Raw genomic sequence first — 24,324 nt, 5'->3', positions numbered from 1 at the left:
TCACAAAAATCCACTGGGGAGTGCAGACTGCCTTTGACATCTGATCCGGACTGAATGTCAAGACAGCTACAAGACCAAAGAAAAAATTGAAAATCGGGGATAGGGGCAATGGGGGGTGACAGGAGAGGAAGAGCCAGTCTCTCTGCCTTGGCTTAAATGACAGCCACAGTGGAGGAAGAGCCGATTCGTGCTAACAATTGACTTTTAGTCAATACGCCACATCCCTGCAGCTCCACAGGAGTGGCATAAGCAGACAGGTGGCTCGGGGCCTGTCGCCGCGGCGCCCGGCTAAGTGGGACGAGGCCGCCGGATGAAGCCCCGCTCACATCAGCCGCTTCTCCCGCGCGGCGGCATGCAGGAGGGTCTGGACAGCAGCCCCATTACGCCCATTAGACAGCTTTTCACGCGGCTGCCGATGATGCCATCCACTGAATAATGGAGAAGGAATGACACATCTGTTTGTCCTGAAGTCTTGGCAATGACGGCCATCTTTATTACCAGGCTGGCTGTACGCATCTGAAAGGGGGACACAATCGGGTGCCCCGCCCAGAGGAGAATCGGGGCCGTCTGGGGTCTCTCTCTGCAGTTTTCAACACTGGATAGGTGCCCTGGGAGAACCCAAGATGATGACATGGGCTGGGTGGGTGATGGTACAGAAATTCTCCATGAAAAGTGTCCCATGGTGAAAATTACTGGTTTAAATGCAACAGATATCCTGAGAGAAACTCAATTATGCATTAAGAAATCATAGACATCACATAACATAATACGGCATCTGGACACTTTCATGATTTTGATAAACAAGCATCGTGTTTTTAAATTGAATAGACTTAAGATGAATTTCATGCCAAATAAGTTTCTTTTACACTGTAAACTGATGGACAAAATTAGTTTTTTTTTTATATTTTTATAAATTCCCCTAATGCACGCTCGATCTATGTTTGAGAGAATGGATAATTTCACATGTACCAATACTTGCATTATGTTCCTTTGCTTTACGCAAAGGCAAGAACAAGTTACGACATTTTGATATTTCAAGTACATGACTTCCTACTGCCACCTTTAGAAGGCTGATCTGCAAACAAATTAATCCCAGCACCTACAAAGGGAACGCTTTACATTTCTGTATAGAACTGGGCACAGATTTTGTCCCTATTAAGCTACAAGATTCCACCAGGATGTGAATCATTTTCTCTTCAGTGACAGTCGCATACAATACAGGTATGACTCCGGTTCCTGTGGATGAATGATGCAACAACCTGATAGAATTCTCCGGAATACTTATATGGCAGAGGAAATGAAATCTGAAAGACTAAATGTCTGATATCCTACATGGATCCTGCAACCACCCTTCCTCCTTGGGTCAGTTATTCTGGGTAAAGAAGAAGCACAATAAAACAAACATTTTGTTCAGTTTAGGTAAAAATGCAGCACAGTTATTCCCCGATGTTAGTCTTTGGCTTTTTTTTTTTTGCTTAAGGCATGATCTCACCAAAAATACTCCACCAGCCAAAGCAGAGGTAGAACGATCTGAAGGCAACCTGATGGCGAGAAGGTCAGTCCAAACTCTGATGTGTTTTTATATCCTGTGTCCTTTTTCATTAAAGTGAGGAAATGTTCACATCTGACAAACTGTCTCATCACATCAGCTGTGACCGCTGCATTCATTTACATCTGATGTTCCTAACATGTGTTGCACACAATGCAAGATGAGTTTCATCCTCAAAATATATCACATGCATAAAAATGCAGACAGACAGATTCCTTCTACTGCAGAGTTACATCTGGGGCCAGCAGATCTTAGACATCTCCATTCATGCTCATCCACCTGAACTCCGGCAGCATCTGTTGTGGTTGCAAAGTCTATGTCTATTACAGACATCGATAAAATTTAGTTGCATCACAATTCTTATCCATGATTCCCAGCCTCCAAACAGGTTATGGTTGGTGTGATTCAGGGAATAACAGAAAATTGCACGGAAATATGGGGAACCTCAGAACGGAGCAATAAGTTCAGGATTCACGAAATCCATAGACACCACAATAGTAATAACATCAACAAATCACTGGCCTGCAAGAAAACCTTCAACACAATCAAAATAAACTATTAATTCTGCATGAACAAGCCCCTCCACGCCCCCAATACACCTGTTTGAAATCTAGAAAGGGCCAGCTATCGATTCCACGAGCCCCATAAACTATTTTATTGATCTCATCCGAGTCCAATCCATTAGGAGGTTTTATATTCATGCCCCTCTGTGTTGCTTCTAAGAGAAGGCAGCCTTTTAAATCGCATGTTGCCATTGAAACAGCCACATGGTATGTTACGGAGCTGAAATGCACAGCATATAATATGTTACGGAGCTGAAATGCACAGCATATAATATGTTACGGAGCTGAAATGCACAGCATATGTTACGGAGCTGAAATGCACAGTGTCTAATGGTGCCAGACAAAGGGCCAAGCGGCACTTTAAGCTTAGCGGTCTTCCCAAGAGCGCACAGACGGGGGAGCATGATCCGACAGGCTCTGAGGGGCGTGCCCAACATGGAGCTGGACCAGCAATGGCTTCCCACATAGATGCACCGCTGGGCAATGCAGGGGGGCCCGGCTCTGCACCACGTCACAACTAAGACAAAAGTGTGCAGTGCAGGGCAGGCCACTCTCTGCCAGCTAAAGCTGAAGGACAGACATGCGGGATTAAGGGGCAGAATGTACCACAAAGCCAGAGCACCAAAGGGCAAGGCAAGCACAATGCAGCCTACATAAGGTACAACACACACACGGTAAAATATACCTGAGGCTCAGGATGAGTGGGGTCCAAAGAAATGCTGCCCATTAACGGCTAAAGCGGGGTCTGCTGCACCTCGGCTACACATCCGGCCAAACGTCTGACGCATTTTCAAAGATCTGTCTCCATCGGTCAGAGAGCTATTGACGAGAAACAGGAAGTGCCGAACCACCGGCATGCACCATCCATCGGGGAGGCTGACATCGGCACAGTGCTATGAGGCTCCAGTGGGGGGTCTCAGAGGGGGAAGCAGGCAGGAAACAGCTACCCAAACAGTGTACTGAAAGGCCGCCTCATTCTCCCCAGCGTGGCGGCACTAAGGTGATTCTCCGAGCCTGACGAGGAGTCGGCTTTAATCTGGCATGACAGTTAATCTTCAGGCTAATGCCTTCAGGTTCTCTCTGCCCTGCTTCCCGCTTTTCATCTTACAGGGATGAAGACCCTCATTAAAAAAGAGCACGGTGCTACGGTATTAAAAATAGACTATCAGGTAGACTGAAGGCTGAGTCGTTTCACTGAGCCCCCATCCCCAGCCCCCCCACGACTCCCAAGCATAAATCACCATCAATGCACTGCTCTGGCGCCCCACCACCTTCATCTGTAATTATGCTATACGGAAATATCACACACACTTCTTAATTAAAGCACTTCGTGGACCATAGCAGGGTCCCCAGAGGCCCAAAAGTTTAAAAAGTTGACAACACCAAAAGAGACTCGAAACGCAGGTGAAAGATTCCTCATTAATGCTGCCCACTTGCTCAAAGCTTCACGGCATTTGCTTCCTGTGCTTCAAGGGACTCAGAGTTCCCGCTGCTGACATTTGCGCGCTAAGGATGGGGAATTAACCCGGGGGGGGGGGCCATTTGCCGCACTGATTTCCTTGCAGCCTTCACCAAGGAAAATAAATCTAACCATCCACATCCGGGCCTGGAGGAGAACGCAGCTGAGAAGGCCAGACGGAACCAGCGCATCCTCTTTAGGGTACAAGGGAGTCGCAATCACACCAGAATAACTTCAAAGGCACGTTCCATAATACGCCAACGAACCAAACATCACAGAACCAGAGAGAGAAACAAGGAAATTACAGAGCGAGACTAAACAATCCACTTCTTATTTCAATGGTAAAATAAACATAGCTGTTTGATTCCCCCTCAGGTATCAAGAGCTCTGATTGTGCTCTTAATAGGATTCACTGTTATCGTAGCTTGAAATCTAACATGTCAGAGATCCGACACACGTTTTATTTGTTTATTTATTTTAAAAACAGCTGGGTACTGATGTCCTAAAAAGGTCTAACAGCAGAGCCACTGCTGGGCCCAGCGAGCTGAGAACATTAAAATACCCCCAATTCCAAACCCTTTTAACTAGACACCAGAAGCTGAAGACAGCCACCCATCCACCTGTACTGCCCCTCCATGTGCAGACATGTCCACTCCATCGGTGTCCGAATTAGGAAAGTGACATGTGTCTGCAAAACCCGAAAGCCTTTGTAAGCCTGAGCCAACAGGCCAGATGTTATCAAAAAAAGAGGGGGAGGACACACACACACACACACACAGACACACACACACACCTGCATTCCAATGCCAGTAAGTGAAGGAGAAAGCCCAACAGTGCAACCGCATTACTGCAAAAGGCCAGCTGAAGGGTCAATTTAAATAAAGCAATTTAGAAGGCATGTCCTGGTCAGTTCAAGTGGGGGATGAGCAGCTCCAGACAGGAACCGGCACTCATGCCATCTGCTCCCGCACGCAAAGCCACTCAACCTCCAGTAACAGCACTGGTGCCACCAGAATGCAGTGGCTCGGTCTGCACTGCTGGCTGGACCGCACAAAGCCTTGTCTATCCTCAGGCATCACAGTAAGCCATGGTGTTTTAACACAGCATACGAGAGAAGCCCCCCGGTTACTCACGCCAGGCACCCCATGTAGAAAAAAATGGACCACAAGACATGCAAAAACAAGACACTCCACATAACACACCTTCCGAAGCAACGGTTTCCTGCGTTGTGCAACCACAAGCACTATCACCTGAGTGTATAGTTAGCTCCAGCTCCCTAAAGCTTTCCAGCTCCCAAGATTCCTTCCGGCACTGTAGAGGAAAATTGAGTTTGGCAGCCAGATGCTCTCCCGAGCTCTCCAGCTCACGGCTTTGAAAACAAATTCCAACCAAGGAGAATGGAGCATCACCACATCCTTATAAAGGATCCCTGCCTGGTGGACTTTCAATTAACATTCTTTCCTTAAAAGCCAGCTTTGACATACCCTTAAATGGAAAAATACATCCGAAAGTCAAGGACTGCAAGATGGTCCGGCATTGGGAAAAAAAATCCATATTCTCTGTCTCTTAATGTTAAGAAAAGCTAAAATTCACTCAAAATATTTTAATAGACACATGCTCAACTCAAAACAGAAAACCTGCAGGCAAACACAAACTATTATTATTTAAGTGGACTACCAGCAAGGGGTGAAAATTCAGTATTAAAAGACATAATATGACCCTTCAGCCTTGTCGACTCACACAGACATAAAATATTAGCAATTCCTCCAATATGGAGTTGAACTTTAAAAAAAATAATTAAAAAAATCACAACACCCCCTAATTTGACGCCTTTTAAGTGCAGTTTATTTCCCATATTTTCAGGGATTTGTCATGCAATGAGGGGGCAACAATAGAACAGACAGAACAGCAGATGAACAGAAGTGATCCAGCCACTCATAGGGGCAGCATATCCGCTTCAAGACATGGTCACGCACAGCTGCTTGTGAAGATAAAGGGATCCGCGTGTCAAAACAGAGGGTCTTACAGCACACAGACGCTCAAAATACCAGCGCCGGGTAACAAGTGCACGTATAAGAACCGGTGATCGATCGGCAGCATGCCAACTGGACATAAAGAAAGAGAAAAACCCAACAACACGAGGAACACCATGGAGCAGAACCAGACACAAGAGCAGATAAAGTAGTGAAGGCACTTCAGCCAAGTACATTATAACATTACTATTATTAGATGAGTCAATGTCGACTGCTGGCGACCATATCAAAGGCATTCTTCCAGAATGATCCATCTTCTCTTTGCGTCTTCAGGCTTCTCGGTGGCATGTGCAGCTAAGTAAAAGTGACTTTTAAATACTGCGACGTGTAAAGGTCACACAAGTCATCCAGAAACCACACCTCGTGTATCCGAGAGCCTGAAGCAGCCACTTCATCACCACAAGAGTTGGCAACAAACACCTACTTGTTCAGATCCAGAAACATTAATTAAAATTCCGAGTCAAAACATCTCAGTCTGTAAGTCACCGCTTGCTCATTAGCACACGTTCCCAAGTCGACTTATAATTTCCTCTTAAATCTATAGACATGTAGCTAGGGATTGTGCACGATGACTCAGTCTATTAACAAACTGTAATACTTAGTCTGTGGGTCACACCTTCAGACAGACACAGTGTCCAGCATCTCCTACACGAGTCAGCAGTGGTCCTCAGAACAGGGGCTTCCAGAGGGCTGCCTGTAAGACGACCAACTCCTGACAGCATGACCTGTTATAGAACCATCACCTTGCATTCTGGAGGTGCCGTGGGACGGACACACACACAAACTGTTAACACCTATGACGCTTCATTGACAGATTACTACTATTACAAATGAATCCTGGCACGGTACAATTCTGAAAATGCAATAGGAAAAAACAATTAACCCCAAGACTTTAACTGATAAAAAATTCATTGCAAGCTTAAATAACAGCACACAACAGCCAAATTCTGACATTATTTTAGCCATCCGTTCGCGCCATGATAAAAGATTCAACAGGACAATAATATGATACGATATTCATTCTCATACTGACAGTTCTCTCCGATATAAGAGAACGAAGAGAGACAGTTCTGGAACCTCACAGATAAGACAAGACCAAAATCTGCATGGAAACAAATCTCATCCAAGAGAAAGATGTGCCCGTCTATGACTGTCTTATAAACGTCACCATGGTACTGTACATACTGCCCGGCTGCCGCGACGGAGATCCCTCACACGAGAGCTGAAACACAGTTTAAACGTGCTGAAACGGGCACGAATAAATCCAGACACAGCCATTTATGATCAGGATTGACTGAGCCTTGGAGGCACCAGAGAAGTCGAGTCAACGCAGTTGAAAGTCAGTGGTAACCTTTTCACTCCTGGTAGACAGACAGCTTAATCGTCTAGCGGGGTGATTTATGTACACTGAACAGAACCTGCGGAGAGACCAGCTAGAGCGTGCATCAACCGTTCTGTTCAAAACAAGCCAGGGAAGGCAGTGAGGAGACACGCAGGTCAGGATTCCACTGCATAATCACCATTAACGAACCAAAGCCACCAATCCCAAGCTCTAAGATGTTTTTTCCTCCAGTAGCCATTTTGAACACTGAATTATTCTGCATTTGAAGGGAAAAAAGGGTATTTTGTAGTGTTCGACTGACCTGAAAGAAAAGCATTTTACATCTATACTGCATGACATGGACAATGTCAATCTTTGATAAGGGCTTTGGAAAGGCCATGCTGGGAACGACACACAAAACGATCTTACATTACTGTGCTATCTGGATGTGACCGTCAGCTAAAACGATAAAAGTCTGCTGCCATGAGTAAAAGCTAAATTAAAATTAGTATTTCTAATAAGATGTCATTGAACAGTTTATGTCAAAATAATTACGCCAAGGTGAAACCTCAGATATCTACTTGGACGAAAAAACTAGGCGAAAATAAAATTAGCTGCAGTACAAACAAGTGAACTGCTACTGTCTGACAATGAATTTTGACCATTAAGCAAGAAAAAAAGGCGGAGATAAGAGCAATACCTGGAAAAACAGGCAATATCTGCAGCGGAGTTGTACAGGAATTTGAAGCTCCCTAGTGATCGGCCAGAGAACATGACAAATAGGTGGGACTCAACACTTAATGGTTAAAACAGCAGTTATCAAATATTTACTAAAGAGTCACAGTATATGTAAAATTACTCTGAACACAATCGATTTTCACCTCAATTCTTTTTTGTAAATTATAAATTGGAACCCTGTATTAAGTATATTTCTGCTTGTTCACCAGGCAAACATAGGATACAAAAACTAAATGACAACGAATAACTGATATTTAGCGGACTGAAAATAGCGGGTTCTCATGTGTCTTTTTCTTTACCATGTTAGACTAATGAAAATTAATTAGAAACGCACACCACCCCAAAAACGGTCTGTAAGAAGTCAAGGGAAAGTTAAGTACAGGAAAATTGATTTTGTGTGTAAATGCCTTTACCCCAGAAAGCCGATAGCTGAACCCGCCGAACACAAACAGTGCAGATGTTTGCTCTCTCTCTCTTTCTCTCTCACACACACTTCCGTTATGTCAAACTAGTGCTCCTAGTTTTAAAAGCTCTAAAAATATGCATTGATACAATTCTACAGTAACCTTTCGTATTTATTATAAAGAGGCAGGGCTCGGTGAGGCAATGAAGATGAGAACCAGCAATAATCAGAAATTCATCTAAATAATTTAAATGACGCGATGCTTACAGCAACTAAACCCGGGATGTATCTGACACGTATGTAAAAGGGAAGGCAGCCACAGAAATAACCTTCCAAAGGTTCCTGAAAAAGAGCAGAAAATGCCACGTACACAAAACACCACGATACTTCAAAATAAACGGGTAGCACTGAAAACTTGTGAAGTTGCATACTTATTCGAGGGCTTACCTGCCTCGTCGGGTAACCAGCGAGTGGCTTGAGTATATGTGCATACCGAGCGCAGGGCATTGCATTGCATTGCATTAGTCGGCTCCCGTACATCAGCTCTCCAGTTAGCCCCGGGTATGCAAAGGGAGAAATAAACCAACATTTGCCGCTATATGAAACGAGTAGCTCCCCACCCACCTGTAAACCAAACAAGGTGCGTCCCTTCCAGACACCGGTGTGACGAACCGTAGGGCGAGGCCTCGGCTCAGATGGGCTCCACACTTCACCGAGCTCCGCCGAAGAAAGGCGACTGTCGGCTACCAGGGACGCAACATTGTGATCGTAGCCGTGGCTCCTCTCCTCTCCGAGCCGCGCGGGTATCGCGAGAGAGAGCGCGAGGCAGGCGACTCTCGCCCAGTCAGAGAGCTCAGCACGCACTGCAACAGCCAATAAGCTTCTCGCCGCCGCCCACTCTGACGTCAGCAGTGTCTCGTCGATCGACGACAATAAGGACCAATGAGGACGCCCTGTTTGATGCTCTTTTGATCTATTGCGACATGATTCAAGTTTCTTCAAATAAGTTGAGAAGAAAACTTCAATGTCACGTAAATCTTAATTTAGAGGTGACATAAGCAGTTTCAGAGATTTTTTAGTCGGTTTTGTTATATTATACTTTGAGCACAGTAAAGGACATGTTTGCCTATACAAAATTCTGTTAAAACCAAAGCCTATTTAATACTACAGAATCATTTCATAATATACTCACCTCTGTAATGACAAATTCAATAGTGGTCAATGTGTACATCATCTGTTTATAATAATAATTTATTATGAAACCATTTTTGATCATGGAACAAAGTTTTGAAGTAGTTAAATATTATATTAGATTAGATTAGATTAGATTAGATTAGATTAGATTAGATTAGATTAGATTAGATTAGATTAGATTCAACTTCATTGTCATTACACATGTATAAATACAGGGCAAATATGTGAATTTGTGAATCTGTACAAAACACATTTTTAATGTAAGAGTGCAAGGCGTAGGAAAGACAGGAAGGATTGCAATCTTATTCTCCCAGCACTCCACCACTGATTTTATCAACAGTCCAGAAGCAGAGAGGAATGGACGGTACGGGGAAGGAGCCGGAGCCTTATCCCCCCCCCGATTACTGCAGTCTGAGCACTGAATATGACTGCTGATTGCCACAGAATCACAGCCCCTTAATGATGTGGTCCATTAGCCAGATAGCAGTCTGTCACAGGGGCATCATACTCGCGCTGGTATGGCAGGAAAAAGGTGACAAGACAAAAGGGGGTTAATTAATGAAAACAGAACATACTGGGGTAAAATATTAAACAAAAGGACCATGAGGGATCAAAAACAAACTGGGAGAAATAAGAATAAACTAAGCAACACAGCTAAGTAACACAGCTGTAACAGGGAACAAGCCTGCAACATTCAAGGGAGGGATCTTAATTATTATTAATCTGCAGAAAAATCCACATTGCAATCATGCATACTTTTGCAAAACATAACTATTTGGGAAGACATTTATGCAAGGGGGTAGGAAGGAGTGGAGCCGGGTACAAACTGCACAGATGTGTGCCGGCACGCTCTGGAATTCCGAATGTCTGCTCACTGAAAACAGAAACATAAAAGTAAAATTCAGGATAAAATCAGGAACTAGAATAACATGTCAACACCACCAGGAAAGTATTTTGGTTAAAAAGAGAGGCTACAGAAACTGGCCAAATAAATATATACTGGAGTCTATTACTTCTCTGGAATTTCGCCTTGTGTTTAGTAGTGAAAAAGTAGTGCGTCTATCTATAACAAAAAACACCATAACTATCTCCGTTAAAGATTGTTAAGAAAGGCTGAAGCACTGGCTCTATACTCTATGTACCCCTCTAAGTGTATTCTGGGTAAGTCCTTTTCTGAGGGTAACAATGGCAAAGCTTTTTCTTAATAGTGTGTCATAAACCCTATTGAGGCCGGAATCTTCTGTAAATAATTTGCCACTTAAAGATGACCATGAATCTTGTTTCTTTGTTTTGTTGAAGACTAGACAGATTATTCACAGAGAAATACACTCATGTTGTTAATGTGGGAAAAAAACTGCATTCCTCCTCTCTCCTTCAGCCTTGGGGTGAATAGTGTAAGGCATCACATTATAACTGACAACAGACATTCAGTCCAGTAATAAATGGATACTACTTTGTGTTCTTTAGCAGTAGTGGTATCAGCTAGAAAGAGCTTAAGTAACAGAACCCAGAGCATTTCGCTTTCTTTGGTTGCTGTATGATTGTTTGCTTTTCTGTGTCCTGTCTGGACCGTTGATGTAGGAGCTTCCCAGAAGTTCCCGGGTTTCCTACTGGTATAATTATAATTATAATTATATTTTGCAGTGGCATTCATGTGCTCTCACCCCATATTTACGATTTTCCTGACATGACTTGAAGGCAGACAACTGCAGCCATTGCATGTGCAAAACATGTGATGCCGGCCGGATTTCACATCGTGCGAAGGGGTCGTTTCTAACCCAGCATTTCTTAGACATCTAAGGATGAGCATTATCCTAACTTCTGCTGCAGGTGCACCTGCACCTGTTTAGTGTCTGTCTTTGTCAATTCTCTCTTAATGACCAAAATGAAGCATTGCACAATTCTATCTGCTCCTAAATATGTAAAACGTCTCTTTGAGGCCACCGCCTGCTATTCCCCCAGGAACTCTCTCACAGACACCTGGCAAAATTTAACGCCTGATTAAAATGAAGACAGCAATACACTGTAAAGAAGGCCTGCCGGTGCAGGTTGTAAAACCTACTAATATCTGTCAAGCTGTTCCCCCATTTGTCCCCTCCTTTAGGACACCGCCTAAGCAGCACTAAAAGCATATTTGGAGATACGCAGTTGCGGTGCAAGTGTTTCCCGATACCATAGTTCGAACTATGTAGGTAACTACACTGGTAACACAGAACGAAGTGCTTAATATTTAGGGCTGCATGATTGTGATTGTAATATTGCGATATTTATAAAACCAAAAAAAGAAATTACCTGAAATAAACTACAGGCAAACACAGTAGAACTTTCCCAACAAGGGAGCATGTTGAATGAGCTGGTGGCCTTATGTCGAGGTGTGTGAGCAGACGCAGTGATGCAGTGATGATGCTGAAACCATTTATCTTTCAGCGCTTATATACACACAGTATTAAACGGAAAAACATGGGGAAAGCAAATAAATCAAGGGCATGTTAATGGCTAAAAATAATAAATCAATTTTTAATCACTGAGTGCTTCCATTGCTATATGAAAAAACTTCATGGATATAAACTCCTGTGATGGGCTGGCCCCCCATCCTGGGGTGTTCCCTGCCTCGTGCCCATTGCTTCCGGGATAGGCTCCGGACCCCCCACGTCCCAGTAGGATAAGCGGGTTGGAAAATGGATGGATGGATGGAAGGATGGATATAAACCTTCAGCATTGTACCATTGTAGTTCAGTGGTAACCTCCGTCCTTGTTTGGGAAACGTTCAGCAGCTCAGTTCTTTCTGTAGCCCTCATGCATTGCTGAGCCAATTTACACGTATGGGGCTGTAGCAGCATGAGATCTCCAAGTGGGCCCACTCTGTGCTGGGTGATGAGCTTCACTGGCCAATAAGGACGGCCCTCTCTCCCCTTTTCCATATCAGCTGGGTCAACAGCCGGTTCGGCTTCCCACTGGCAGGGGCCCGGCAAGGTAGCCCAATAGCTAGCAGAGTGTTCATTTAGTGCACTGTGTCTCTATGCATTTGTCTAGTGATCCAGCTAATTGACAATCTGTCTGTCTACCACAATTACCCAAGAGGCATGGTGAGGCAATCGCACTTAAAGGTACAGACTACGTGGTGATTGGGCTGTACAAGATAGCCAATGGTGTAGGACGACTGTGCTGCATTTACAGAACATTCAGATTCGCAAATTTGCCATTCATTCATATAAATGACACAATGATTTAAATATTTCTGGGGGGGGGGGGGCTTCTTGGCAATCAGTAGAGCAGCCCCTAACCAGTGACAAGGTCCCTAAGCATATCCAGTGACCAGATGGCACATCTGACAACAGCAATACTTCACAGGGGCTCTGTGTTTAGAAAAGGATGACATAAGGAATGGAAATAAAGAAACAATGATCGTTCTTTTCGCTCATAACCAGAGTCACATTAATAATTCACCAGCCACTGCAGTCCGGATGCACAGCAGCACCATGTCTTGGGGGGGTCCCACGTCCTTTAGTCAGGATCCAGCTATGTCATGTGACTTTAATCAGAAAACACGTGGCAAGCGTAGACATTAAGCATTATCTTCCATTAGGACCACTCCTCAGCGGGGGGACAAGCTGCTGTGACAGACATCCCAGTGCAGTTTCCATTAGTACCAGCCCTCCGCATAGTAAATTGACTGGTGCCAGATTGGTTGTTTTCTAAGCAACAATTTGCAACAGCTACATCCAACACCTGTGTTTCCATCATAGGTATCCAGTCTTATTCTTGCACAAAAGCCACACCTAGTCAGTCAGTGTTTGTCCATCCGTTCGATCCTTTCACCAGTTTTTCGAGCAAGTTTAACACCGGACTTCTGGTGGCCAAGCTGAACAAAATTAAGCTGAATGACACACAAAGGCTAAATACTATCTGTCAAGTGTATTAATTAAGAAATCTATACATCATAACTCTGCATCCTAAGCACCTGTTTCTCAGCATTTTCCAGACTTTACAAAGAGGTATAATAATACTCTGAGCCGCAATCACATACAGCTCCGTCTGTAATACTCTCAGCTGCAATCCCATACGGCTCCGTCTGTAATACTCTGAGCCGCAATCACATACGGCTCCGTCTGTAATACTCTGAGCCGCAATCACATACGGCTCCGTCTGTAATACTCTGAGCCGCAATCACATATGGCTCTGTCTGTAGACGTTCGTATTTAGCCAGTGTAACCTTGAATTTTTAGAAAAAACAATAGCAATAAACTGTAGATCATTGTCTTTAACTGTGAAAATGAAGTCTTTTTGTTCCTGTACTTTAAGGATTTAACCTGGGAAATCACTTCCCATGCTTGCAACAGAATATGGATTGTAATCGTTTGGAAGCCTTTATTTTGAAGCAGCAGACAGTGAGGGCGAGTGTGCGCGTCCGGAGCCGGCAGACCAGCAGGTGTGCTCGACCATGACTGACGGTGAGAGATAAGGCCCCCCCCCCTCCGACCAGCATCCGTTTCATCCACAATTTGTATTCCAACATGGTTTCTAATTTTCTCCCTGTGACAGTCACCGGAGTGCGGTGTCTTAATTTTGTTCACCTATGTCTCTGACATTAACTTCCTTCCGAAATAGACAGCATAGAGAGGAAGGAGGACAGGAAATGCTCACCGTAGGTATGACATCTATAATACTTCTTTTCTTTCACATTGCTTTAAACTCTTCAGTAAATCAGCTAAAACAACAGGTTTCTTAATTTTATCTAATCATAAATATGCCCACTTTTACAGTTTTCTCAGACTTATTTATTATTTGCTCTAATTTTACGTCAACAAAATCGAGTTGATTTGGACTGGACAAATGATAATGAGGGCAGATAAAGAATATTTTCAAGGGTAGGCGGACATGTACTTCATGTACTGGGAATTACCTCTCAGTAATCGGACTCGGCCCAGACACCCTCACTTGTGCAGTACAGCACAAGAAAGCTACAGTGCATCAAGATTAATAATGTGTGGGTGTTCAAGCAACAAGACGGAAGCTAATAAGATATTCACAATACAAAGGTGTGATGGCAAGTTGTGGGTTCCAACTGAGCCATTTTTTTCCCAGAGGCTGAGCATGGCAAATGTGCTTGATCAGTAAATTTCCAAAGTATTAGATGCCAAGAAAGTTTTTTCAAAGGTAACATTCAACACAGGACCACCAGCATCTGGGCTGACAGTCTATGATCACTGAACAATTTCATTCCCTGGTTATTAGCAAGTTTCTCATGCAGGTTCATGTGTGATGAGTATGAGGGCAAAGTATCACTGATCTAGAAACAGTTTTGGATCTGAAAGCTTACATCTGGCACCAAGGTAACAAAATTAATGTCTACCCAGGTCTATTCACAGTGTCAGAGAGTCTAATCCTGAAATGTAGAATTAAACACTCATTAAACGGGGTTTGGAAGTCAGAATGCCTGTTAGGTCTGATAGTCTGGGGTGTCCTGGGAATTCAGAGAGTTAAATGTCATGATAGAACATTACAGCTTCCTCTCGCCCTGATAGCAAAGTGGTGGTGACCTTGCAAAGGCAGCTGAATGTTAGAAATGCAGCCTGCCTTGTGTGAGATGCTTTGCTAAGGAGGGAAGACCATTTGCTTCCCCATTCTGGGATATTCTATGGTGAAGCTAAATTAAACCTTTTCGGTCACAATGTGCTTGACGGGCCACAGATACGTAGTAATAACTCAAATACTACTGAAGTACAAATCGCAAATGAAGTCGCTACTTGACATAAAACCTGTGCCACGATTCCATAATAATGGACAAATGAGATCAGAGATTGTGTTATTCATTAGTTATTTCTTCCCATGACCCGACCTCGGATTAAGCGGGAGATGATAGATGGATGGATGGATGTTTCTTCAGTGTTTCACAAGGGTTTACAGCATTAAGGTACAGTAACAAGCTGAAGCTATAAAATGCATGGGCTAGTTAACTAAGCTCTGCTGTACTGCCTGATAAATAATGAAGATTATCCTTTACAATGAAATATTCCGTCCACAGGATGCAGGAGCCAATGTGGCACATTAAACATGGTAGGTCTCGGGCGGAGCGACGGCCGGCACTGTCCGCTCATGCCAGCAGGGTTTCTGGTTTGAGTCTCATTCTCTGCATCTACTTCCAGTGTTGCATACAGCTTCCTGCCTTTCATTCACTTGCCTGCTGCAGTACAGTGAGCTGACATTTCTGACCTGCATACAGTGTCTGTGCAGTGTCTCCGCCTTCTGCTCTATGCATCCCCAAATTGACCCTGTACTGCCTGAATGGCTGCAAGATGCATGACTTGATCAGATATTTGGTTTATTTACTTTATTTAATACAGGCTTATATACAGTGAGGATGTTTGTGTCCTGACTGTACAAAACAGAGTATGTATGACATTAGGAGTAGTCATATGTGTAAGATTTGGTGGCAGAAGTGTATCAAGGTACACAACATCCTGCTTACCTGTAGGTACTGGCCAGCCGCTTAGCAGGTGTCCCCATTAACCTGGCTGCCTATGATTGGCCAGCCGCTTAGCAGGTGTCCCCATTAACCTGGCTGCCTATGATTGGCCCACCGCTTAGCAGGTGGCCCCATTAACCTGCCTGCCTATGATTGGCCAACCGCTTAGCAGGTGTCCCCATTAACCTGTCTGCCTATGATTGGCCAGCTGCTTAGCAGGTGTCCCCATTAACCTGCCTGCCTATGCTTTTGTAGTAGCCTTGAGTGGCAGGAGATGGTTGAGAAAAGCTTTTCTGTGTCCTCACTGAGTGAGGTGGGGGGGCGGCTCGGGGAGCAGGGCTGCCTGCCTGAACCGGCGGCTGGCTGATTCCCGCGGTGCTGCTCTCCGCCTTTTTCACCTGTTGTCTGCTGTCTCCTTCTATTTCCTTTGACTGCTGAGGCCATGAAAGATTCATGTGCCATCGGACGATGTTTGTTAAAGCACCTTAGGCAGGACGTCGCCGAAGCGGAGAGAGCATAAGCACATAGCCCTTATAAATATTTACAATATCCCTCTTTCAGTGTCTCTCAGGGTTGCCTCTCCAGCCTGGTATAAGCAGCATCCCTGGGGGGGGGGGGGGGCGAGCTGACTACCAGGCTGGAGACAGCCAAACAAAAACAGGGAGAGTGCAGCAAAGCCCTCCAGTGTAACGTACGACAAAGTTATCTCGCCCTAACCCTACATTTCCCTATTTGTATAGGGTTAGTGCTTCTAAAAACTCTTAATTGCAGATAATTAAATGTATATATTCATGTGTTTTCAGAAATGTCTTCACAAGTGACATACAGCCCACCTCCTCACACACAAAGAGATACACACACGATATGCCTTTATGCTGTGGGAAAGGTATAATGAAGTTATTTTCTTCCTGAGTGTGACCGCTGACAGGAGTGGTGGAACAGCATGGCCGCCGCAGGAGCACAGGAGCGCCCCGCACACTCTGAGACGGTGAGATGGGGGGGGGGGGGGCCCAGATAGAGACAAAAGGCAGTCAGGTCTGGGGGGGGGGAAAGAACAACAACAGAAAAGCTCTTTTTCTGCTAGTTTGTTTCCCGTTTTTCTTAACATCAAATTGTTTTTTTTTTTTGGTGAAAAAACACGTTTGTCCTCCATCGTAGATATAAATATTGCCAAATAGTAATGAAATTTCTTTCACATATTGACGAGTACAGCTTGAAAACAGAAACAGATATCTCTCATTTTTAATTTTCCTCCCTGTGATCTTTCCGGTAATTTCCCATCGGTAGCCGGGAGGCTGAGTTTTCCGTCGAGCATCGTGCATCCCCGTTCAATCGACTGTGATTCCCAGGGCCCCAGCTACCGCTCCTCCGCCATTTACCAGGCTCATAATGGACTCGCTGAGAACTGCAGTTTAGATAGATAATATTTCAGTATTATGAAATTTTTTACATTTTGACACGTCTTAGTTTCAATGAGTGCAGCTGCAAATTCTTCAGCTTCCCTAAAGAGAAATGAAAAAGTCAGATGATGACAGGATCGCAGTTTTCAGTTCCTGCCCTGAACGTGTAATCCTTACCACCCCTGCAGATAAATAACCACCTGAGATTCTCACACATCTCCATGGATGTTTATTTTTCTTCTTTCAGCACCTAAAGTTGCATGTCAGCTCTCTTTTCAAAAATGCTAATTAATGAATAAAGACTCTGAAATATGGTAAAACAGGACACTGTGGAAAATAAAAATCTGCATTGTGAATTTGATTTGATCGTTATCAATTAATGTCCTATGATATAATTCTGAGTAGAGTGCTGTTGAGTACAGGGAATCCTCTAGAAATGTAATAGAGGATTAGGGTATAAATATAGTCTGCCACTACTAAACGGTTTTGACAACAGTCATGAATTTCTTCTATTTTACTTGGTCTCGTTCTCCTATATGGCAAGTTTACATTGTTTTTATGTGACTACAAAGTAAAATGCATGAAGCAAATGCTGTTCAAAAACCCCAGGTTGTTTCTTTGGGGAAAAAATGGTTATACATAAACGTCAAACGGAGAGTACTGCATCCCATGTGGAGAGAGGGGGGGGAAAGGGGCCAATCGGGGGGGGGGGGAGGGGGTGGTTCAGACCCCCGCTAGTTTTTTATTGGAACTCACTTGCCATTGGTTACTTTTTTAGTCCCACTGGGTTAGAACAGAGAGTGAGTGACAGTGCAGAGTTTGGATTCGGATAAACGGGAGTTTCTCAGGTGCCTGATTTTCGGAGGACGACATGGCAGTCAGGCGGTCAGCTTTATGGCAGCATTGGGGTTTTTTTTATATATATATATATATATATATATATATATATATATATATATATATATATATATATATATATATATATATATATAAAAGAGATTAATTCAAAAGTCAAAGGTACCGGGGCTGTCTGCTGCACCGCGGCGATATCTCACCCGCTTTCGGGACAAGCCCCTTGTAAAAGTGAATCATGCCGTCGTTACTGTGGGACCGGAGCCAAATAATAAAAGCGGCAGAAAGCGAGCAAATGCGCCCCGCGCAAGCGGCGCTATGCACGGCCATGCGTGAAGGAAACGGGCGGCTTTATTGCAAAGTTTGCGGATTAAAAATGGGTATTAAGGGGCGTTCTCGCCGTACTGGGCTCAGCAGTAAAGGCAGTTGGGCTTTGTATGAGCGCCTCGGCCATGGAGGGAGTTCGGTTCCCCCACTCGTTTCTCGTTGGGGGCCGCGGACCAGCAATCAGTAAATGTGCGTTTTTTGTTGCACTGCTGCCACTGACGTGTGCTGAGCGGAGAGTTGAAGGGATCTCCGTGAGGTTAATGGATGTGATCATTCTGCCAGGGAGGGGTCCCACCATGAGAGATACATCGGCACTCTCCCCCACCCGTGACTAGGCACGCTGGTGTCGGGTCGTGCCCTGCGCTGCATGTCAGGGGCACACGGGACTGTGCCAGCAGTCCTGATTCACATGGGCCGAAGAGGTGAACTTTGTCAGAAGTCAAAGCCAGACACTCACTGAGGCAACCAGCCTCACTCCGCTTGTCTTCAGTATGAGAATTATGGCTGTGGTCCTGTTTATGTCACATGACATTGTCCTTTCCAATATCTTTGTATCAAGAGATTTGAAATCAGCAGAAAATAGCCCACACCTTAGTGCTTTCAGTCTTGTAAAGCTTCATAAACATTTGTCTGTTGTGGGTTTCGGTCTGTATCCTGAGCCTATGCAGTGGGCACCACCAGGACCATGTGAGTTTGTAACTAACTACTCATAACTGCATTTGTTACTGTGCTTCCCATGTGTAGCATTTATACAGTGATAATTCCACTCTGTTTTTGTTATTCTTTATTTCAAACTGTTTTTGGGGAACTTATACCACTGGGAGCTATTTTAGGATCACACTCTCCTAGCAGTAATCATACATCTTTCCTGTTTTTCCACACTGTTGCGTGTCAGTGGTTATTGGCTAAACTGGATTTGGCCACAGTGCTGGAAGGGCGGCTTTCAGCTGGAAGCACGCAGCCTTTCCTCTCCTTCCCCGGGCGTCTCTCACGTTTCTCATCGTGCATCAGGAGCTCAAGCCAAATGTGAGAGCAAGACTGGATCAGACTGCGGCTTCACACTCCCAGAATTCCTCAGGGGGATTCAGCAGGCGGGGGGGGGGGGGGGGGATGGGGGGGCACGCCTTTTGACCAGGATTCATTACAGACTCTGGGCAGCTGCACAAGCCCATGGTCTGAAGCCTCCAAGCCACAGAAGAAAGACGCAAAGGGCACTGTCGTGGGGCCATGCGTAGGGCCATGCGTAGGACCATGCGTGGGGCCATGCGTGGGACCATGCGTAGGGCCATGCGTAGGGCCATGCGTGGGACCATGCGTGGGGCCATGCGTAGGACTATGCGTGGGGCCATGCGTGGGACCATGCGTAGGACCATGCGTGGGGCCATGCGTAGGACCATGCGTAGGACCATGTGTGGGGCCATGCGTGGGACCATGCGTAGGACCATGCGTGGGGCCATGCGTAGGACCATGCATAGGACCATGTGTGGGGCCATGCGTAGGACCATGTGTGGGCTTCACAATATGATGCATATTTTTTTGCCTGTATCTGCACGCCTCTTTTCAGTGGAGAATTTGTCGGCATTACAGCCACTCTAACCATCACATCAGCTCCTTGTTTTTCTTGGCACGTGTTTTGTTGTTGACATCAGGAAAACTCACTGTTTTCACGTTAAGCCCTTTTTTATATCAGTGCTCTGGCATTACGTCCAGCGGGACTGACAAAAACGCTTCTCGTGGTCACGCCACAAGCGCAGAGGCGTAGAAAAAAAATAAAAGCAGTAATTTTATGTGTCTTGTGTAATGAAACGTGAGGGAGGCTAGCAGATTGCTCAGATGTGATGGGCAGCCTTCGCAGGCAGCGTCTCCAGCTGCTCTCTCTCTCGACTTTGTCATGCGGCTGCAGATTTACCCTCTATTTCGCAGGTTCCCTGTTTGCAGTTGTTCCTCTGCAATCTTATCGGTTTGTTTGTGGTTTGGACAGAGGCAGACGGTAAGGCTTTTAATGGCCACAGCATTCTTACCTTTTAAAAACACCCCCTACACCTCCCCTTTTATTCCGCACCAGAATCAGAGGTGTGCAGTCAGTAATTACCTTCTCTAAATTTACCTCCACTACCCAGGATGCCCACTCATCCTTGGCAGGCTAATATACCTGATTAGGGACGGCATTTCAGCTCGAGAGCTGCAGGATCTCTGAATAATGCGCTCGGAACATCTACCATGGAATTAGACCGGGGGAGGGAAGTGTGGGCTATGCATGGAAACAACATGTGACTGCCCCGGGTGATGGGAGGGGAAGTGAGGCGGTCATTAATGCTTCATGGAGGAGCCAGGCAGAGAGCCCGTCCATGTGAGCAGAGCCGCACTCGTCATGAAGTTGGCGACCTTGTATCGCTTCTTCTCCTCGTTCTCAGAAGGTCTTGTGTCACCATCTGCTTCTCTTCCGCTCTGCAGCCCCCCCCCCCCCCAGCAAGTCGTGGCCTCAAAGAGACACGGGCCGCCCAGCTTCCCCTCTCTCTCTGACACGGGCCGCCCAGCTTCCCCTCTCTCTCTGACACGGGCCGCCCAGCTTCCCCTCTCTCTCTGACACGGGCCGCCCAGCTTCCCCTCTCTCTCTGACACGGCCCGCTCAGCTTCCCCTCTCTCTCCGAAACAGGCCCGCCCAGCTTCCCCTCTCTCTCTGACACGGGCCGCTCAGCTTCCCCTCTCTCTCCGAAACAGGCCCGCTCAGCTTCCCCTCTCTCTCCGAAACAGGCCCACTCAGCTTCCCCTCTCTCTCCGACACAGGCCCGCCCAGCTTCCCCTCTCTCTCCGAAACAGGCCCACTCAGCTTCCCCTCTCTCTCCGACACAGGCCCGCCCAGCTTCCCCTCTCTCTCCGAAACAGGCCCACTCAGCTTCCCCTCTCTCTCCGAAACAGGCCCACTCAGCTTCTCCTCTCTCTCCGACACAGGCCCGCCCAGCTTCCCCTCTCTCTCCGACACGGCCCGCCCAGCTTCCCCTCTCTCTCCGACACGGCCCGCCCAGCTTCCCCTCTCTCTCTGACACGGGCCGCCCAGCTTCCCCTCTCTCTCTGACACGGCCCGCTCAGCTTCCCCTCTCTCTCCGAAACAGGCCCGCCCAGCTTCCCCTCTCTCTCTGACACGGGCCGCTCAGCTTCCCCTCTCTCTCCGAAACAGGCCCGCTCAGCTTCCCCTCTCTCTCCGAAACAGGCCCACTCAGCTTCCCCTCTCTCTCCGACACAGGCCCGCCCAGCTTCCCCTCTCTCTCCGAAACAGGCCCACTCAGCTTCCCCTCTCTCTCCGACACAGGCCCGCCCAGCTTCCCCTCTCTCTCCGAAACAGGCCCACTCAGCTTCCCCTCTCTCTCCGAAACAGGCCCACTCAGCTTCTCCTCTCTCTCCGACACAGGCCCGCCCAGCTTCCCCTCTCTCTCCGACACGGCCCGCCCAGCTTCCCCTCTCTCTCCGACACGGCCCGCCCAGCTTCCCCTCTCTCTCTGACACGGGCCGCCCAGCTTCCCCTCTCTCTCTGACACGGCCCGCTCAGCTTCCCCTCTCTCTCCGAAACAGGCCCGCCCAGCTTCCCCTCTCTCTCTGACACGGGCCGCTCAGCTTCCCCTCTCTCTCCGAAACAGGCCCGCTCAGCTTCCCCTCTCTCTCCGAAACAGGCCCACTCAGCTTCCCCTCTCTCTCCGACACAGGCCCGCCCAGCTTCCCCTCTCTCTCCGAAACAGGCCCACTCAGCTTCCCCTCTCTCTCCGACACAGGCCCGCCCAGCTTCCCCTCTCTCTCCGAAACAGGCCCACTCAGCTTCCCCTCTCTCTCCGAAACAGGCCCACTCAGCTTCTCCTCTCTCTCCGACACAGGCCCGCCCAGCTTCCCCTCTCTCTCCGACACGGCCCACCCAGCTTCCCCTCTCTCTCCGACACGGCCCGCCCAGTTTCCCCTCTCTCTCCGAAACAGGCCCGCTCAGCTTCCCCTCTCTCTCCGAAACAGGCCCACTCAGCTTCCCCTCTCTCTCCGAAACAGGCCCACTCAGCTTCCCCTCTCTCTCCGACACAGGCCCGCCCAGCTTCCCCTCTCTCTCCGAAACAGGCCCACTCAGCTTCCCCTCTCTCTCCGACACAGGCCCGCCCAGCTTCCCCCCTCTCTCCGAAACAGGCCCACTCAGCTTCCCCTCTCTCTCCGAAACAGGCCCACTCAGCTTCTCCTCTCTCTCCGACACAGGCCCGCCCAGCTTCCCCTCTCTCTCCGACACGGCCCGCCCAGCTTCCCCCCTCTCTCCGACACAGGCCCACTCAGCTTCCCCTCTCTCTCCGACACAGGCCCACTCAGCTTCCCCTCTCTCTCCGACACAGGCCCGCCCAGCTTCCCCTCTCTCTCCGAAACAGGCCCACTCAGCTTCCCCTCTCTCTCCGACACAGGCCCGCCCAGCTTCCCCTCTCTCTCCGAAACAGGCCCACTCAGCTTCCCCTCTCTCTCCGAAACAGGCCCACTCAGCTTCTCCTCTCTCTCCGACACAGGCCCGCCCAGCTTCCCCTCTCTCTCCGACACGGCCCGCCCAGCTTCCCCTCTCTCTCCGACACGGCCCGCCCAGTTTCCCCTCTCTCTCCGAAACAGGCCCACTCAGCTTCCCCTCTCTCTCCGAAACAGGCCCACTCAGCTTCCCCTCTCTCTCCGACACAGGCCCGCCCAGCTTCCCCTCTCTCTCCGAAACAGGCCCGCTCAGCTTCCCCTCTCTCTCCGAAACAGGCCCACTCAGCTTCCCCTCTCTCTCCGAAACAGGCCCACTCAGCTTCCCCTCTCTCTCCGAAACAGGCCCACTCAGCTTCCCCTCTCTCTCCGAAACAGGCCCGCTCAGCTTCCCCTCTCTCTCCGAAACAGGCCCACTCAGCTTCCCCTCTCTCTCCGAAACAGGCCCACTCAGCTTCCCCTCTCTCTCCGACACAGGCCCGCCCAGCTTCCCCTCTCTCTCCGAAACAGGCCCGCTCAGCTTCCCCTCTCTCTCCGAAACAGGCCCACTCAGCTTCCCCTCTCTCTCCGAAACAGGCCCACTCAGCTTCCCCTCTCTCTCCGACACAGGCCCGCCCAGCTTCCCCTCTCTCTCCGAAACAGGCCCACCCAGCTTCCCCTCTCTCTCCGACACAGGCCCGCCCAGCTTCCCCTCTCTCTCCGAAACAGGCCCACTCAGCTTCCCCTCTCTCTCCGAAACAGGCCCACTCAGCTTCTCCTCTCTCTCCGACACAGGCCCGCCCAGCTTCCCCTCTCTCTCCGACACGGCCCGCCCAGCTTCCCCTCTCTCTCCGACACGGCCCGCCCAGCTTCCCCCCTCTCTCCGACACAGGCCCACTCAGCTTCCCCTCTCTCTCCGACACAGGCCCACTCAGCTTCCCCTCTCTCTCCGACACGGCCCGCCCAGCTTCCCCCCTCTCTCCGACACAGGCCCACTCAGCTTCCCCTCTCTCTCCGACACAGGCCCGCCCAGCTTCCCCTCTCTCTCCGACACGGCCCGCCCAGCTTCCCCTCTCTCTCCGACACGGCCCGCCCAGTTTCCCCTCTCTCTCCGAAACAGGCCCGCTCAGCTTCCCCTCTCTCTCCGAAACAGGCCCACTCAGCTTCCCCTCTCTCTCCGAAACAGGCCCACTCAGCTTCCCCTCTCTCTCCGACACAGGCCCGCCCAGCTTCCCCTCTCTCTCCGAAACAGGCCCACTCAGCTTCCCCTCTCTCTCCGACACAGGCCCGCCCAGCTTCCCCTCTCTCTCCGAAACAGGCCCACTCAGCTTCCCCTCTCTCTCCGAAACAGGCCCACTCAGCTTCTCCTCTCTCTCCGACACAGGCCCGCCCAGCTTCCCCTCTCTCTCCGACACGGCCCGCCCAGCTTCCCCCCTCTCTCCGACACGGCCCGCCCAGCTTCCCCCCTCTCTCCGACACAGGCCCACTCAGCTTCCCCTCTCTCTCCGACACAGGCCCACTCAGCTTCCCCTCTCTCTCCGAAACAGGCCCACTCAGCTTCCCCTCT

General features: G+C 48.0%; 1 protein-coding gene across 4 annotated transcripts in view; it reads right to left on the bottom strand.

Moving 5' to 3' along the window:
- The window catches only part of LOC125751881 (D-glucuronyl C5-epimerase B), a 40,358-nt gene extending 31,464 nt beyond the window's left edge, over window positions 1-8,894 (bottom strand). For 3 of the 4 annotated variants that reach the window (XR_007400804.1, XM_049031281.1, XM_049031279.1), the window contains exon 1: window positions 8,691-8,894. The gene's annotated coding sequence lies outside the window, so the exon portion shown is untranslated. Of the gene's footprint in view, window positions 1-8,513; window positions 8,661-8,690 lie in introns of those variants that run through there. The other variant, XM_049031280.1, reaches the window with a different exon arrangement.
- Window positions 8,895-24,324: the final 15,430 nt, after the last annotated feature.

The sequence above is a fragment of the Brienomyrus brachyistius genome, chromosome 11, assembly GCF_023856365.1.
Source record: "Brienomyrus brachyistius isolate T26 chromosome 11, BBRACH_0.4, whole genome shotgun sequence".
NCBI lineage: Eukaryota > Metazoa > Chordata > Actinopteri > Osteoglossiformes > Mormyridae > Brienomyrus > Brienomyrus brachyistius.
The sequence above is the reverse complement of the archived record's forward strand: the minus strand, read 5'-3'. Positions and strand labels throughout refer to the sequence as shown.